Raw genomic sequence first — 18,763 nt, forward strand, 5'->3', positions numbered from 1 at the left:
TAATTCTGGTGAATCACATTGGTAGTGATAACACCACCAATAGTAGTAATTATTATTACTAGTGCAACTATCCACTGAGCCCCTATTATGTGCCAAGTTAGGTGCCAGACATACATGGTCTCATTTATTCTCAAACTGATCCCAAGGGATAAGAAATATTATCTCCATTTTATTTCAACTGAGACTGGGTCTTAAAGAGGTCAAGTCATTTGCCTGAGAATCTGACTCTTGTTGCCAGGCTCTGAAGAAAATGCTCCTGAGCATTGTGTTCCTAACCACTTGGTCCATTGGGAATAGGCTTCCAGGGCCCTCTGGCTACTATGTGCCTGACTGGTGTCGCATAGACGGTAGAACACAGGCACCACAATTACTACAAACTCAGAACCCCACCCCAGCCAACTTGAATGAGACTCTGTGGGGGGTGTGGCCAGGGATCTGCATTTTCAGCCATCATTCCAAGTGATTCATTCATATGCATTCCAACCTGTGAGGAACAACTAGACTGCCTGGATTCCTTGAGAAAAGAAACTTTTTTGTTCTCATTTCTGTCCCTCTGAGACCTAGCATGGAGGTTCCTGATGTGGGAAACAAAGGCAGAACGAAACATAGATAAAATTAAATGTCCTTATAACCTGCAGCCCATTGACAAATACTTGAGGCAGGCAGGGTATAATGTTCCTCCAGGAAGCTCCCAACTCAATGTTAATGCCTTGCTAGAGGGAAAAGCAACCTTAGTTTGACAATAGCAAGGCCTCCTGTATCCTGTGAGTCTTCTTTAGCATATGAAAATCCTTCTGGAACTTCCCTATCTTTACTTCCCCCAACTTCAAAGTATATAATCAGTTGCCCCTCACAATCCTGGGGCAGCAGCTCTTCCTGCCCATGGTCCTGTTCCCGTGCTTTAATAAAACCACCTTTTTGCACCAAAGAAGTCTCAAGAATTCTTTCTTGGCCCTCCGCTCTGGACCCCATCAAACCTCACCTATATATATCCAAAACTCCATCAGTTCCTATAAACGTTTGTCAAGTAAATAGATGGGTGAAAGACTGAATGAGTACATCATTTAATCTTAAAGATGACCCCACATTGACTCACCATTTTGCATTATATCTTTTTTGCCTCGTTTCATTTTGTCAGCGAGCTCTCTTGCTCAACTGTAGACCCCAACAGATAAAACCAGAAATAGGGCAGCTCAACTCACGTTCTAACTAAAACCCATTGTGCTGATGCCTTATCATACTTTCTTGAGACGTTGACAAAGATGCTTTGCAATGACCAGAACATTCCAACCATGGACCAGAAAAGTCCTGAGAGCAATGAAATGTCTAGAAGACCACACCCTACAGGTCCCCTTCCCAGCCCGTGATGATGCGCTAATCACATACAGCTCCTATCCATGACTAGGTGCTCTCTGCCTGCTCCCCTGCACATATACCCTGTTCTCCCCAACCCCCCAAACTCTCCTATAAAACTCGAGGTGTTCCTTTTTGCCGCAGAGAAGTCTGTTGTTAAGGGAGAAGCCTGCCACCTCCCTCAGCTGCCGGCACCCAAAATAAATCCTTTTCTCTTTTCCAAACCCTTGTCTCTTGAGATATTGGCTTCTCTTGAGCCGAGTTTATCTGAATTTGTTTGGCAACAGAGTTGGCAACCCAGCCCAGAGCTACGCTCTCAACCTGTCCAGCCCCCTTGGGGTCCCCCAGAGGGAGTGGCTTAGCTGTTTGTTTTCTGAGTTAGCCACTGTGATAGATGGATCAGTAACAATTTCACCCCGCTCCACTGGTCCTCTCTTACAGTAAACTTTGAGTTGATTATGTCCTTAGTTCAGGATTATCTTATGAGAAGGCATGAGGGAAAATTTTAAAAGTGGTCTTTTCTCTCAAAGCACTCACAATTTAGTGGTTTCTGTGGAGTGGTTGACATTTGGGCCTCTGAGTTACAGTCACCGCTGTGAAGGGCCCCTGCGTTAGAGAGCATCCAGCTCCCTTCTACAATGGGCCTGCTGGAGAGCCTCTGGGGCCTGGGCTGGTGCAGAGGAGCTGGGCCATGTGCCGCCTGTAGGAAGAACTGGAGTCTTGTCCCAAGGGATGGCGCAAGACTGTCCTAGTCATGACAGGCTGTGTTGTGTAGCCATGACATCGAGCCCATTGGGCTGCTTTGTTTCATACCTCGGTGTGCTGGATCTGGGTTTGGAAGGATGACATGCCCAGACAAGAGCAGTCTCTGTCTTCCATTTTGGTTAGTGGTTCTAACCAAACAGCCTCTCTTCAGGCATCTCTCACCAGGGCTGTTCTGACTTGTACTTTTGAGGGGTCTACTTACCTGCTCTGCCCTATCTGAGTCTCACAATATTACCTATAATTGTCGGGTGAGGCTGCCTGATTTAGACACTTCTCCTTCATGATACTCCAAGAGTCCTCTTATTTCTTTGATGGGTTTCCATGACAGCTCCCTGACGAAAGCATCTCACACTGACATCCTGCTGGCCCACACGAATGCATAGAAAGAAAGCAGCCATGATAAATTCCGGGGGGCTTTCAGTCCTTAAAGTTGAGATCGGGGCCTCAAGTCTCCAGACTTAATCAACATAGATTATATATATTTTAGGTTTATTTATATATATGTATTTTAGGTTTATATATATATATATATATATATATATATATACTTATAAATATGTAATCTACATGTAGATTATATTGATTTATCACTCTAAATCAGCATTTCACACTCTTTTCTATGAAACATGACTCCCAGAAAATGTTACTTGTTAGAAGAGCTCACAGGAAAGCATGTATACATAGTTTATATCATATATAAAAACTATATACGATAGTATGTTTATCAACCCTGGTTTTTGCCCACTAAATGCCAATAGCCACCCATTAGATTACTCAAATATGCATCCTCATCTTTCCAAATGTCCCCTAGGGTGAACGACACTGCTATCCTCATAAGTACATATATATACAAATGCTATATAATGACTTGCTCTGGAAGTCTTAGTTTACAATATTATAATTAAGGGTCAGCATAGTCCTGCAATCCTGACCCTGTTTTACTATAATCGACTTTTCTGCAATCTCATTTGCTCTTGAAATTTTACTGTTTGAATAACACCAATTAAACATACTATGGCCCACTAATCTTTGACAAAGCAGGAAAGAATGTCCAATGGAAAAAAGACAGTCTCTTCAACAAATGGTGTTGGGAAAATTGGACAGCCACATGCAGAAGAATGAAACTGGACCATTTCCTTACACCACACACAAAAATAGACTCCAAATGGTTGAAAGACCTCAATGTGAGACAGGAGTCCATCAAAATCCTAAAGGAGAACACAGGCAGCAACCTCTTCGACCTCAGCCGCAGCAACTTCTTCCTAGAAACATCGCCAAAGGCAAGGGAAGCAAGGGCAAAAATGAACTATTGGGATTTCATCAAGATAAAAAGCTTTTGCAAAGCAAAGGAAACAGTCAACAAAACCAAAAGACAACTGACAGAATGGGAGAAGATATTTGCAAATGACATATCAGATAAAGGGCTAGTATCCAAAATCTATAAAGAACTCATCAAACTCAACACCAAAAGAACAAAGAATCCAATCAAGAAATGGGCAGAAGACATGAACAGACATTTTTCCAAAGAAGACATCCAAATGGCCAACAGACACATGAAAAAGTGTTCAATATCGCTCGGCATCAGGGAAATCCAAATCAAAACCTCAATGAGATACCACCTCACACCAGTCAGAATGGCTAAAATTAACAAGTCAGGAAATGACAGATGTTGGCGGGGATGCGGAGAAAGGGGAACCCTCCTACACTGTTGGTGGGAATGCAAGCTGGTGCAGCCACTCTGGAAAACAGTATGGAGGTTCCTCAAAAAGTTGAAAATAGAGCTACCATATGATCCAGCAATTGCACTCCTGGGTATTTACCCCAAAGATACAAAAGTAGGGACCCGAAAGGCTACGTGCACCCCGATGTTTATAGCAGCAATGTCCACAATAGCCAAACTGTGGAAAGAGCCAAGATGTCCATCAACAGATGAATGGATAAAGAAGATGTGGTATATATACACAATGGAATATTATGCAGCCATCAAAAGGAATAAGATCTTGCCATTTGCAACGACGTGGATGGAACTGGAGGGTATTATGCTGAGCGAAATAAGTCAAACAGAGAAAGACATGTATCATATGACCTCACTGATATGAGGAATTCTTAATCTCAGGAAACAAACTGAGGGTTGCTGGAGTGGGGGGTGGGGTGGGAGGGATGGGGTGACTGGGTGATGGACACTGGGGAGGGTATGTGTTCTGGTAAGCGCTGTGAATTGTGCAAGACTGTTGAATCTCAGATCTGTACCTCTGAAACAAATAATGCAATATATGTTAAGAAAGAAAAAAAGAAGAAGAAGAATGTAGCAGGAGGGGAAGAATGAAGGGGGGGAAATCGGAGGGGGAGAAGAACCATGAGAGACAATGGACTCTGAAAAACAAACTGAGGGTTCTAGAGGGGAGGGGGTTGGGAGGATGGGTTAGCCTGGTGATGGGTATTGAGGAGGTCACGTTCTGCATGGAGCACTGGGTGTTATGCACAAACAATGAATCATGGAACACTATATCTAAAACTAATGATGTAATGTATGGGGATTAACATAACAATAAAAAAATTAAAAAAAAAAAAAAAACATACTATGGCCCAAATTTCTAAGGAACACTCTTGGGAAATGCTGCTTTAATATATATACATATATATATATATATATATATATATATATATAAAATATATATATGTACACACACACACACATATATATACACACACACAGATATATATACGTATGTATATATATATTTTTTTCTTTTTCTATTCACTACACCAAAAAAAAAATCTGTATAATCAAGGGAAGACTAAAATGACATAAGTAGCTCCAAACTGGAAATTCATCTTTAAAAAGTTTTCTGCAGGCAGATGCCCTCCATGGTGGTGAGACCTGCTATAGACTTACCCAGCTTTGGTTGGGAAAAGGTATTACTAGCAATAGGACTACTTGTAAGACTGTCCTCCCTTGCTCAACAATTTCTAATAATGGTTGTTTTCTGTCTTTCCCCCCAGCTAGGGCAACCAGGGAGAAATAGGAGACTTTCAAAAGAATATTGCCTTGCTGCATTTTCTGTTTCATTTTGGGTTTAAATATTTTATATTAAGCGCATGTAGATTAATGTAAGCAACTCTTGTAAGTAATGCATTTTGCATTGACGGACACATTGATGATGACATCAAGGATACCAATTTCTCAACAAAAAAATAATAGAAATAAAGAGAGACCTTCATTTCACTTTTCTCATTGCTTCATGATGTTACTGTCAAGCTTATCAAACAACCATTTAACCAGGGCTGATGTTAATGCTTAGACAGCATTCTCAGTGAATCACACCCCAATTCTTAACTACACTGCAAAAATGGGGTAAGAGTTGGCCAGAATATGCAGGTAGGTACAAAGACGTCAATTTTAGATTTATTTTACCATTGAGCAGACTGAGATTCCTCAGAGTGAGACGTAGCGACTGGCTTTTCTGTGTTTCCAAAGCTCGCTTAGGAAAATATTTGCAATTGAGTGAATAAAAAATATTAAATGTCAAAATTAGTAATATGTAATATAATTACATTAACTTATAATACAATATAACAATGTATATCAACTTATATTAGGAGAGAGAAAAGCTCACAATCAAAACTGCAAGTTTCTACCTTATTAAGTAAAAAAAGAAAAGCCCATAGTAAGTTGGAGAAAAGAAGTAATAAAGATAAGAGAAAATAATTAATAAAATAAAAAACAGAGAATATTAGAGAAAATTAACAAATCCCAAAGGTGGTCCTTTGAAAAGATTTATAAAATTGATAAGCACTAGGAAGACGAATCAAGAAAAAAATAAAGTTATACAAAGTACCAGAATCAGAAATTAAAGAATGAATATCATGAATGATATCACAAATAATAAAATTGTATTAAGAGAATATGAGGAAAACTCATATGCCAATTAATGCCAATTAATTTGATAAAGTAGATTAACTGAACAAATTCTTTGAAAAACAACTTCAACTATTTCTGTTTCAAGAAAAAATAGAACATTTGATGAGCCCTATTCTATTAAAGAAATTGAATTTGTTTTCAGAAGAATTTACACACATACAAACAAAAATCCCACTTCTGAGTATCTTGACTACTAAATATTAGTCTTATTTGTTAAAAAAAAAAAAAAATTGAGTTGGGCCATGTTCTACTTTGATCCTTAAAAAGACTTATGAATAGGGGTGCCTGAGTGGCTCAGTGGGTTAAGCTTCTGACTCTTGATTTCAGCTCAGGTCATGACCTCAGGGTCATGAGATCAAGCTCCACATTGGGCTCCCTGCTGGGCATGAAGCCTGCTGGGGATTCTCTCTCTCCCTATGCCTGTCCCCCCTCCAAGTCTCTCTCAAATAAATAAATAAACAAATAAATAAACAAATATTTTTTAAATAAAGAATATCTTAAAAAAAAAGACACAGGAATAATAATAAAAAGTAACCCCAATGGTTTCCTTAGTAATTATCCTATTTAACATTTAAGGAAGAAATTATTATAATTAAGCAAAAAAATTTTTAAAAAAAGGGAAGGAACTCTTCCCAACACATTTTATGAAGCCCAAATAAATTCACATTATATTTTAAAGTGACCCAAATAGCCAAAACTTATTTGTAAAAGAAACGAAGTTGAATGAGTGACACTACCTGATTGCAAGATTTACAAGCTACAGTAATCAACACTGTGTGGCAGTGTCATGTGACAAATATCTAGTACAATGGGGTACAACAATTGGTGCACAAATATACACATACACAAAGAGTCAACTCATTTTGGACAAAGCTTATAATTCAATGGCAAAGAATCATATTTGCAAAAATGGTACTAGAACTGTGCATAAAAGAAAAAAAAATCAAGCTTAACCCTTAACATGCACCATTTATAAAAGTTAAAAGTAAATTATTGGCCTAAACATAAAAGCGAAAACTATAAAGCTTAAACAAAAACACAAGAGATCTTTGTGACCTCAGGGTAGGCAAAAATATCTTAGGACTCAAAAAGCATGAAAGACAAAAATGATAAATTAGATCTCATTGAAATTAAAAACTGTACTGCTGAAAAGACAACATTAAGAAATTTAAATGTCAAACCATTGACTTTGAGAAAATATTTGTAAAACAAAAATCTGGCAAAGAAATTTTATCCAGGATACATAAAGATCTCTTGCAATTCAATAAGAAGTCAAATAAGCCAATAATAAAATGGACAAAAGCTTTGAACAAAAGAAGGTGTATGAATGACTAATAAGTACATGAAGGGGTGCTCCGTATCTTTCGTCAAAAGGGAAATGCAAATTAAGACTACAATGAGATAACTCTTCTTACCCACTATAGTAACTAGAATTAAAAAGACCAACGGTTGGCAAGGACTTTGAACAACTGGAACTTTCATGCTTTCTTTGCTTGTAGAAGTGTAAAATGGAAAAAACACTAGTTAAAGCAATTTAGTGTTGTCTTATATAGTCTTATGGAGTTAAATATACAACATACAATTTCCACATGACTCAGTATTTCCACCCGTAGGTATTTACCAAGAGAAATGACCCAAATAACCCAAATATCTGTCATTATGGAATGGATAGAGAGATACAGTACATAGGTCCAGTGAAATACTCCTTAGCCATAAAAAGGGAACAAACAGCTAATACACATAACCACATGGATAAAACTTAAAAACGTTAGCTTGAACAAAAGAAAGATGTCAAATACAAAGGAGTATATACAGAATGATTATATTTATATGAAATTTTAGACAAAAATCAATACTAATGTGTAGGACAGAAATTAGATTGAAGGTGATTTGGGGCTAGGCAGCAAAGAAACATGAAGAAATTTTCTAGGGTGATGAAAATTTATATCAGGACTGATCTTATGGCAGGGCACCTGGGTGGCTCAGTTGATTAAGCCTCGGCCTTCGGCTCAGGTCATGAATTCAGGGTCCTGGGATCGAGTCCTGCATCGGGCTCCCTGCTCAGCGGGGAGCCTGATTCTCCCTCTGCCCCTCCCCCACACTTGTGCATGCTCTCTCTCTCTCAAATAAGTAAAATCTTAAAAATAAAAGACTGATCTTATGGCAGTTACGTGGATTTATTTGTCAAAGGTCATGGCTAGTACTGTTATAGCACGTAACTACGTTACAATATACAAGTTATACCTCAAAGAAGTGTTGAAAAGAAAAAGAAGAAGCAACCACAATGGCCCAATATCCTTTCCATGTTGGTTCCATCTACTTCCTTTCTCAAACCTCAGAATCCTTGTTTGTATTTGTGAAAAATACTGGGATCTTCAACCCTGTCTCTCAGAGATTCTGATTCTAAGGTGAAGTAGAGACTCAAGAGCTGCATTTTTATTTTTATTTTTTATATCTTTCTTTGAGAACTGCATTTTTAATTAGTACCCCAGGTGGTTCTTGATCTAGGTGCCTCCAAATTCACACCTGGAGAAGCACATCACTAGACAGATTTAATTCCTATTTCTCTGTGTCCTGGTTTCCCACACCTGTGATGTCCCCACTTTCATCTCTCCAGACTCTCTCCCTCTTGCCTGGTTCAACTCTTTTGAGTCATTCTCTGACCGTCCTTTGCTCTGAAATTTTCTTCTAATGAGTTTGAAGGTGATACCGTGAAACATCAAATCATTTTCCAATTGCTTAATTTCTGTTGTCTTCTAAATTACATAGCTAGCTGCTTGTCCTACTCTTTCTTCAGAAACATTTCAAAGATGAACAGTACATATTTCAGTAGTAACTGGGTAAGCTTGAATTCTTAGCCTTTTCAAATGAGGTCTGAATTATAATGTCTGTAGAAATAACCCAACACTCCCCTCCAGAGCATCAGCCCAATTTGCTCTTTTGTTTCGCTTCTTGGCTGACATTTAACTGTTCAGCAAGGAAATATCTTGACACTCTGCTTTCTATTTCACCTCTCAATCCTCATTGAAAGGGCAGATTTCCAGGCTTAGTTTCTGAAAGAGAACTTACATTTGGCATATATTAGATACCTGTTAATATTGTTAGGTTCTAACTCAACTGATGGGTCACAGAGCCAAGCTCATGCAATCTCCACGTGCTGTTATATTATTCAAACAGATTTCTTTTTGGGGTGTAACCTTTGCAGAGAAGTGCTACTGGTCTTTCCTTGGTAAATGATTCTGTCAGGCCACGATTAGTCATGCGCTCATAGTAACAGAGCAGAACCATGGCCATCCCAGAAAATCCAGTCCATAAAATCATGTTTCTTTCAGGAATACATATTTTTGCTTTGAATATTCATCTCTCTCTTTTTCCAGTCACCAACCGTCAAAGTTCTATTATTAGTAACATTTATCATGAAAAAATAAAATTCAATGAAAATAATAACAGCTATAATTTTTTTAAAAGATTTTATTTATTTATTTATTTATTTATTTATTTATTTATTTAGAGCATGTGTGCAAGCAGGTGGGGGAGGGGCAAAAGGAGAGGGAGAGATTGAATCTCAAGCTGATTCCCCACTGAGCACCACAGAGCCTGACCTGGGGCTCCATCTCACAACCCCGAGGTCATGACCTGAGCCCAAATCAAGAGTTGGTCATTCAACCAACTGAGCTACCCAGGAGCCCCACTATCATTTTTAGTATGGTTATATTATTACGGTTATATGATTTCAAAAATAATAATTTTTGTAAAGAACTTTGCGCCAGGAGTTTTTAAAAGCAGTTTCTATGAATTAACTTATTTAATCCACAAAACAACTTTATTGGTAGGTACTAGTATTATTATCTCCTTTTTGTCTGTCTTGCAGAAGGAGAAACTGAGGCACGGAGAGGCTAGTACATTAGCTAAATTCACAGAGGTATTAATTGCTGGCACTGAGATTTACATGGAGATCGTTTGATTCAAGATACCACAGTCCATCACCACTCTGTACCACCTCTCCTGTGTGTGCTGGAACATTCTTTGGATCAGGTCATTTCTTCATGACTATCGGCAAGACCATGTTTCATGGAATTTTCAGTAATTTAATATAAAAAGTTACAAGCTAAAAATCTAATTCAAAAGACGTTGGTCACCTTGCCACTTTCTCATTCCTGGCCCTCTGGTAAAAAAAATGGGATAAATTTTTTATTCAGGAGAAATTACTGATCATTGTTGTGCACCATCCCAAAGCGTTTGCTTTTTTTTCTGTCTCTCAGTCTCTTCCTCCTTCCCTCTTGCCTCCCCTCCCTTTCTTCTCCTTCTTTTTCCTTCTTTTTATATCATTCTCTTTCTCCCTTTTGCCTTCCTTCCCTCTGTAGCAGGAAGAATCACATCAGCATTTGGGTTTTAAAGGGCTTTTAGGGGCACCTGGGTGGCTCGGTTGGTTAAGCTCTGACTCTTGATTTTGGCTCAGGTTGTGATCTCAGGGTGGTGGGATCAAGCCCTGCATTGGGCTCAGTGGGAGGAGTCTGCTTGAGGATTCTCTCTCCCTCTCTCTTCTCTCTAAAATAAATAAGTACATAAAATATTAAAAAAAAAATAAAGGGCTTTCAAATAGGACTATTCTCTCTGAGGCAAATAAACAGAAGTGAAAGTGGAAACTGCACAGATAAATCAGATTTAGATACCCACAAAAGCTGTAATTAGGTTGAACAGGTGCTGTGGTTAATGAGAAGAGGAAAACAAACTTTGGCTCAAACGACTCACTGTGTGGAGTCTGGAATAATAAAAACACACTGTCTGGAATAATCAGGAATTATTCTGAGGATGCTGTAATGTATTTATAGCAAGCACTTTATCTGTTCACCATTTACGAAAATTCAAGCCGTTAACAGGTGGCGCTGGTAGGTCCACAACATGGATTTGCAGAATAAATGTCAGAATGGTAAGCAGGTAAATGTAAATTACTTGCTTTTTTAGTTGTTGTTGTCATTGCTGGTTTTAACTCTTTTAGCTGAAAATATTACTGAAATGTATTGTACATTTCTTACCTATTTAAAAAGTGACAAAAGAAAATCTGATTTTAACTGAGAGAGCCCAGTTGGAGTACTTTCCTTCCTGATAAATTGTTCTTAAACTTCTGGATAGATCCTTGGTAGCCAAGATTATTAGAAGAATATGGAAATTAACCAAATTAGCATAAAGATCAGTTTCAAAACTGGAAAATAGATTTGACAAAACTTAACTCCTCTTCCTAATCAAAACTTGTCAGCAAAGTAGAAACAGAAATTCCTCAATTAGTTGAAAGACTCCTATGAAAAATTCTCCAGCTGTAATTAGAATCAACCGTAAAATACTGAATACTTTCACCCTAAGAATGGGACAAAAGACAGGATATGTGCTCTTATCACGTCTATTCAACGTACAGCAGGTGTCATTAAATAAAATAGAGTAAAAAGAAAGGAAAAACAAAACCAAAAAGCAGAAAGGTGGGAAAGTAGAAGTGAAACTGTATTTGCAGATGACATGATAGTGCATTTAGAAAATCCTAACTAATCCGTACAAAAATTACTAGATCTCCTGAGTAAATGCAGAAAAGTATCAGGACACAAGGTCAATATTAAAAAAAAGCAATTGTTTATCTTATGCTAACAAAAAAAAATGCTTACAAAACAAAAATTTTAAAATATGAGTTAAATAGCACAAAAAACAAAAATAATAAGTAACAACTTGAACAAAAGACCAGCAAGATCTTTACACTGAAAATTGCAAAACTTAAAGAAACCTAAGTAAATGGAGAGATATTACGTACTTTATACGTAAAAGACTCCATATTGTTAAGCTGTCAGTTCCCAAACTGAACTATATATGGATTAAGTTCCAGGGACAATTCCAGCAGACTTCTTAATAAAAAATGACAAGTTGATTTTAAAATTTATATAGAAATATAAAGACCCTATAATAGCTTAAGCTATTTTAAAAAAGAATAACAATGTTGGAGGACTTACATTACACAATTTTAAGATTTACTATGGAACTACTGTAATTAAGACAATGTGGTATTGGCAAAAAGATTGAGAAAGATCCATTAAAAGAATAGAGTACAGAAATAGGCCAAATTATATGTGATCTAATAACTTTTGACAGATGCTCTAATGAAGTTCAATGAGAAGAGAAAAACCTTTTCAATAATTATTTCACAGGAGCAACTGGATATCAATTTTGAAAAAAAAAAAAACTTGCTACATTTCTTAAACCAGACATAAAAATATACTTGAGATGTATTGCAAATATAAAAGTAAAAACTAAACTATAAAGCTCTTAGAAGAAGACGGAAGATAATATCTTTACAAATTTGGGATAGACAACTAATTATAAAAGAAAAAATATTATAAACAAGTCTTTATTAAAATTAACTTCTGGTCATCAATAACACCATTAAGAAAATAAAAAGGCAAATCACAGACAACATGAAAATATTTCAGTTGATATCTAGTAAAGTATGTATGTCTAGGATTTTTCAAGATATAAGTAACAATAAGACATACAATTAAATTTAAAATTAGCAAAATACTTGGATAGTCACTTCACGAAAGAGGATATACGAAGAGCCAATAAACACACAAAAAGATGTTCAATATTGATAGTCATCAGAAAAATGCAAATTAAAACCCTCATGAGCTACTACTGCACACCCACTAGAGGGCTAACATTAAAAAGACCAACAATAGGGGCGCCTGGGTGGTTCAGTGGGTTAAGCATCCAACTCTTGGTTTCAGCTCAGGTGATGATCTCAGGGTCCTGGGATCAAGCCCTACATTGGGCTCCCCACTGGGCATGGAGCCTGCTTGGGATTCTCTCTCTCCCTCTCCTTCCGTCCTTTCCCCTCCCTCCCTCAAATAAATAAATCTTTAAAAATAAATAAATAAATAAATAAACAAACAAACCAATACTAGTAAATATTGGAGAGAAGGAGGAGCAATCAGATCACTCATACATTTCTGAGGGGAGTCTATAATATTACAACTGCCAAAAACTGGCAATTTCTTAAAACTCTATAAGATTGCAATTCCATATTTAGGTAGTTGCTCAGAATAAAAGAAAATATAGGTCTACATAAAGACTTGTTTGCAAATGTGCTCCTTGAAGCTTTATTCATAATAGTAAATTATTGAAAATAGCCCAAATGTCCATCAATAATAGAAGGAATACACAGTTGTGTTATATTTATACAATGGAACTCATTGACACATACAACATAAATAAATCTCACAAATATTTTGCTGAGTGAAAGAAGCCAAACACAAAAGAATGCTTACTTGGTAATTCTTTTTCTATGAAGATCAAGAACAGGTAAAATGAGGGGCTCCTGGCTGGTTCATTCGGTGGAGCATGTGACTCTTGATTGCAGAGTTGTGAGTTGGAGTCCCGCGTTGGATGTAGAGGTTACTTAAAAACAAAATCTTACAAAAAAAAGAAAAGGAAAGAAAAGAAAAAAGAAACAGGTAAAATAAATGTATTGGAATAGAAAAAAACAACTCTTTACTTGGTGGTGGCATTAACTGGACAGGTAGAAGAGTTTCTGGGTGATAGCAGTACTCTGTATCTTGACCAGATGACTGTCAAGACCCCTTAACTGCACACTTAAGACTTGTGCATTTTTATTGTATGTAATTACAACTTGATTAAAAAGAAACTGGAAACAATGTTGCAAAGCAGGTGTTCTCAATGATTACTAGTTCTGGTGTAAATTAGCTCAACTCAGTTGGTAAACAACATTGCTACACTTACCAGGACATCTTAAGACTATTCATATCTTATGTCCCAGAGGTTCCACTCGATAAATAGATACTAAGAGAATATGTTTTACACTTGAAGGTGGGGGGGGCCGGGGGGGGGCGGTAATCTTTTCTACAAAGTTGCTTTTATGCTTGTTATTTGAAATAAATAAAACTTAAAAACAGATGTTCAATTGTAAAGGGGTGTTTAAAGAAAATATAATGTTAATTAAATATATTAGATGATTAATTAAATATTGTAGAGAAAACCATTAAAATGTTCATGAAAACTACATAATAACAGGAAGACACACTTAGGATATGACATTAAGTAGGGGAAAAATTGTTGGGAGGAAGAATTATACATATCCATGGTCTTCACTCCAAGGTATGCAATGACCTTCCAAGAAATATATAGGCATGCAAATAGTTTTTTTTAAAAGATCAGATTATAGATCTTTGACCCCTGTATATATTCTTTCCTAAAATTGATACAACCTGCGAATTTCTAGCTTCAAGCTGGTTCCCCTTTTTCACCTCTACAAAGGGAAGGTCTACCTCTCCCATCTCCTGAATCTTAGCCTTGTGAATAGTACAGAGGAACACTTGACAACATCGACATTGGTACTGGCAAAAGCATTGTTGATAAAGTAGCAGTCCTTTTCCAAGGGCAAGTCACCTCTGCAAATGTGTTGATGTTTAATTCTCTGCTTTCAAAAATTGGAAAAGAATCTACTCGAGTTGTCAGGAGATAGATCATTAAAAATAATTTTTGTGGATGCATCTCTGATTTGTGACACAGAGCTTCAAAAAGAATTCAAGGACCTGAATAACACTATTTAAACAAGGGTTTTCAGCACTTACATCTGTTGAATAAATGGAAAACAACTGATGCTGAATTTTGTTTCATCTGTTAATAAATAATAATCATCACTGGTTGTACAAATTAAAAAGAGAAGTTCCATTCATGTCATTAAGAGATTCATTCCTAATAAAATTTGGTTTTAATGCTTAATAATTATTCATTAAACCTTTAATATATTGATGATCCTTTGACCAATTATACGCTAATAAAAATTACAATGGCAAGTCTTTAAAAAATTAAAATAAAATGCAAATTTATGATCACAAAATAAAACTTTTAATTTCAATGCATATCCACTGTTTTAGTTGCACAATAAAAGACTTTTTAAGCATACAAATACATTTGTATATGTATTTATAGAAATATATAAAACACCTGTAGAAAAAAAAATGGAATGGGAATATGAATTCAAGGAACAAACAAAATATATAACTTTTTAATCCATTAAATAAGAGATTTTTTCCAATGGATGTTATTAGGTTTCAAATCACTATTCTATTGGATATATTTTAAAAAATTGTGTAACAATTTCAATTTAGACTGTCTACAATATGCCTTAAGGTGCATCCTTTGCAACCATTTAAATTTATGATTAAAAATTTATATGTCAGCCTAAAACTTTGTACATATTTACGGAGTTTTGCACAATTTGTCTGGGGTGACAGAGGCAAAAAGAATCTTTAAGCAACTTACAGATACATTTTTAAATATATATTTTTAAAATATCTCAAATAAATAAACTGAAAAAGTATGATCTTCAAAAAAGACTGAAAGGGGGGCCTGGGTGGCTCAGTTGGTTAAACGTCTGCCTTCAGCTCAGGTCATGATCCCAGGGTCCTGGGATCGAGCCCGGCATCCAGCTCCCTGCTCGGCGGGAAGCCTGCTTCTCCCTCTCCCACTCCCCCTGCTTGTGTTCCCTCTCTCTCTGTGTCTCTCTCTGTCAAATAAATAAATAAAATCTTAAAACAAACAAACAAACAAAAAGACTGGAAGGATTATTCCAAAATGATAATGATTGTATTTGGATTCTAGGAATAACAACTTCCCCTCTTTTGCTACTTATTGGTTATACATTATCCTCGATGACTTTATTAGGTTGAATTACTCTTCTAATAAAAATATACTTAAGACATTTAGAAATAATTAGGTGTAAATTTAAACCCAATGACCTCTGAGTAAATGCCGTAGTGAGGTGGGAAACAAAGGCAGAAGAAAATTTATCCAATTTCCTTACTACCTAGAGCCCACTGACAAGTCCTGGAAACAGGCAGAGTGACCTTCCTCTAGGGACTCAACCGCCTGGATGTTAATACTTTGCTAAGGGCAAGCTTAGCCTGAGCCCCAGGATCCTGTAAGTCTACTTTAACATATAAAAATTCCTTTGGAAACTTCCTTTATCTCTACCCTCAAGATACATGTTGGCAATCACCCCCCAAGTATATGACCCACCGATATACATCGGAAGAGTCTCATTGAGTAGGGGACGGGTGGAGCTAGGTAGAGAGAGGTAGGTAGGGGGCTACAGGATCAGGCTCACAGAAATCCCAGAAATGCTGAGGCACAACGAAACCAAAGATAAGGGAACAAACCAGACCACCCTGCTCTGGGCGTCAGAGGTGGGGTCTTTTTATGGCAGTCATATTGTGACCAGATCCCAAAGAAGAAGTAAGCCATTAAAAATGTTATCATCAGTCCTCATTCAGAACAAGACATCACAAGAATGATAAGGCCACAAGCTTCCTGGTCGGTTGTCAATAAAAGACTGTGGATGGAGACCCACATTGGCAACCCAGTGGGGACCCCTCTCACTCCTGAGAGCTTTTTCTGTATCCTTGCTTAATAAAACTCTATTGCTTTGCTCACTCGCCTTTGTGAGATTCATTCTTCGACCCAGTGAGACAAGAACCTTGCTCTCCTGCTTCACTAGAAGTCTTCTGATGGGGCCAAGTTGACAAGTTTTAATATTTCTATTTTGTAATAACCATATCAACAGCTCCCTACGTCCACCTCACATTTTGTTTATTACAGGATTGGGGCAGTAAATACCAATGTTCTTCCTGGCCAGAAGACTATTGTCTGTCAATGAAGACTTTTTGGTGCTTGCCACATTTTCCCTTTTTATCCGACGTATTCTATCCCAAACCAATTGGGGTGTTTACAAAAATTTAAATTCTGTCTCCTCCTTTCCTCAGCATCCTTCACAAAGCTCTGATATTCTTACCTCTTACCAAAGAAGTGTGACTCACAAGGTTACACAACTCTTTAGCAGCCAGGTTAATCAGAATCTGGATCTAATTTGGTTCTCTGTTTTCTGAAGTCCTCCACCCACAGAGTGAAAGAAGGAATCAGGAAGATGAGGACATTATTATCAACAAGTGAATGGGAGGAAATCATTACACAACAGGACATCCAGGCCCGCAAATCCGGGATGTGAGGATTTAGCACTTTGTGTCAAATTTGACAGGCAGGATCTTCAAATGGGGTAAGGGGGCCAGTAGCTCTGGGCATCAAGCCCAGGGGAGCCCCAGCAGAAAAGACTTTCATGCTGAACGGGGAATGTAATGCTCAAGGGGGAAAAGGAAAAAGAGCAAACACTAGAGGGCATCGTATTTTCATGGCTCTTCGTAAGAAAATATTGTCCTAGGTTGAAGACAAAGCCCTTGAACTCTGGAAGACTGTTGCTTCAAAATTTAAAAAAAGTAAAACAGATAACAAAGGAGGAGCTGTGGAGGAGATACTTGATCCCTCAGTTTCTTTTACAAAGTAAAGGAGACATAGAATAGGTCAGTAAAGGAACACTGAAGTTAGTTGTATTTGAGTAAAATGACTCCTTTTTCCAAACATGAAAGTCTGGAAACAACTTTCTTGTTTCTGAAAACAGAGAATAAAATATAAGTATATTGTAAGAGCAAGAAAATAAATGTTTGGCTTTGACATGTAGACTGAGAGGACAATCATTTCGTCTCCCAGAGAGATCTGAATCCATGAGGCTGGCCCATCCTCTTGTCCCAGGAGTTCATGCAGGTCTGAAATTATGAGGGCTGGAGGGGCACCTGACTCAATCCGTATTCATAGGAACCACTCTTTCACTCCCGACCCAGTGCAGCTACTCATTACAAAGCAACAGAAAAGGAGAATGACATGTCCTCACAAACTTTTGGAATAACGTTCATAATTTCCATAAGTAGGAATGTCACTTAGGACAGCAATGCAGGGCAATCACTTGGCCCCACATTTTCCCGCAGATGAGCCTGCTCATAAGAAGGAATATTCATGCTCAAAGCCGTTGGAATGAGACAATAAAAGGCTTTTTGAAAATTCCAAAAAGTTTTAAAAAGACTATCCAAGCATTCTTTCCCAAACCCCTAGAGGCACCATCTAAGAGATTGGTCTCTTAAATCCATGAACTCTGCCATCTGCCTTTCCCAGCTGTGGACTTAACAATACCTCCTCTCGAGGAGACTCAAATATGCTTTCTAAATGCTACAGCATTCTGAAACTCGCTATGACATTCTCTAAGGAAAACTCTGCACTCTATCTTCTCGGTGGTCACGTTATACTCTCACTATCTCTTGCTTAACGAGGTCGAACCACATACAGCTTTCCTCACCAACATGTAAAGTTTCTGTGCCTCCAAGTATTTCCCAAGTCTCATTGAAATACCAGGACCCAGGCTCTGCAAATAGATCAATAGTTATTACCTGATCCCTGAAGTCTCCGGGGGGGGGGGTGTGTGTGTGTGTGTGTGCTGTCTTCAAGCCCTGGGAGCTTCAGATTGATTCCAGCTCCTTCCAGAAGCAGTTGCCAGGAGAGCATGCTCTGTTCCAGACAGCCCGGGAGATGTTGCAACCAGAAACTTCTCAACTCGAGGCAGATTAATCATGGCTTCAAATATGACAGAGGCCGCCCAGGCAACCTTGTCAGGTGAGTTCTTAGTCAGGGAGGAAAAAAGAAGTGTTAATGGTCTAAAACCTCGCTCCTGCCAAGCCGGTCCCTGGGTTCTGTGCCTCAAGGGTCAGGTGGATTGGAAGCTTCTCGGCAGAACATAGACTCTCCGTCCAGAAAATAATTCCACCCAAGGATGGATGCCACGAC

The 18,763-nt window shown here is 37.7% G+C and overlaps 1 protein-coding gene across 3 annotated transcripts in view; it reads right to left on the minus strand.

Moving 5' to 3' along the window:
* The window catches only part of LIPK (lipase family member K), a 42,676-nt gene extending 24,173 nt beyond the window's left edge, over window positions 1-18,503 (minus strand). For all 3 annotated transcript variants that reach the window (XM_078077785.1, XM_078077786.1, XM_078077784.1), the window contains exons 1-2: window positions 18,370-18,503; window positions 13,345-13,488 (exon numbers count right to left, since the gene is read on the minus strand). The gene's annotated coding sequence lies outside the window, so the exon portion shown is untranslated. The remainder of the gene's footprint in view (window positions 1-13,344; window positions 13,489-18,369) is intronic.
* Window positions 18,504-18,763: the final 260 nt, after the last annotated feature.

This window comes from Halichoerus grypus, chromosome 7 (genome assembly GCF_964656455.1).
Source record: "Halichoerus grypus chromosome 7, mHalGry1.hap1.1, whole genome shotgun sequence".
Lineage (NCBI taxonomy): Eukaryota > Metazoa > Chordata > Mammalia > Carnivora > Phocidae > Halichoerus > Halichoerus grypus.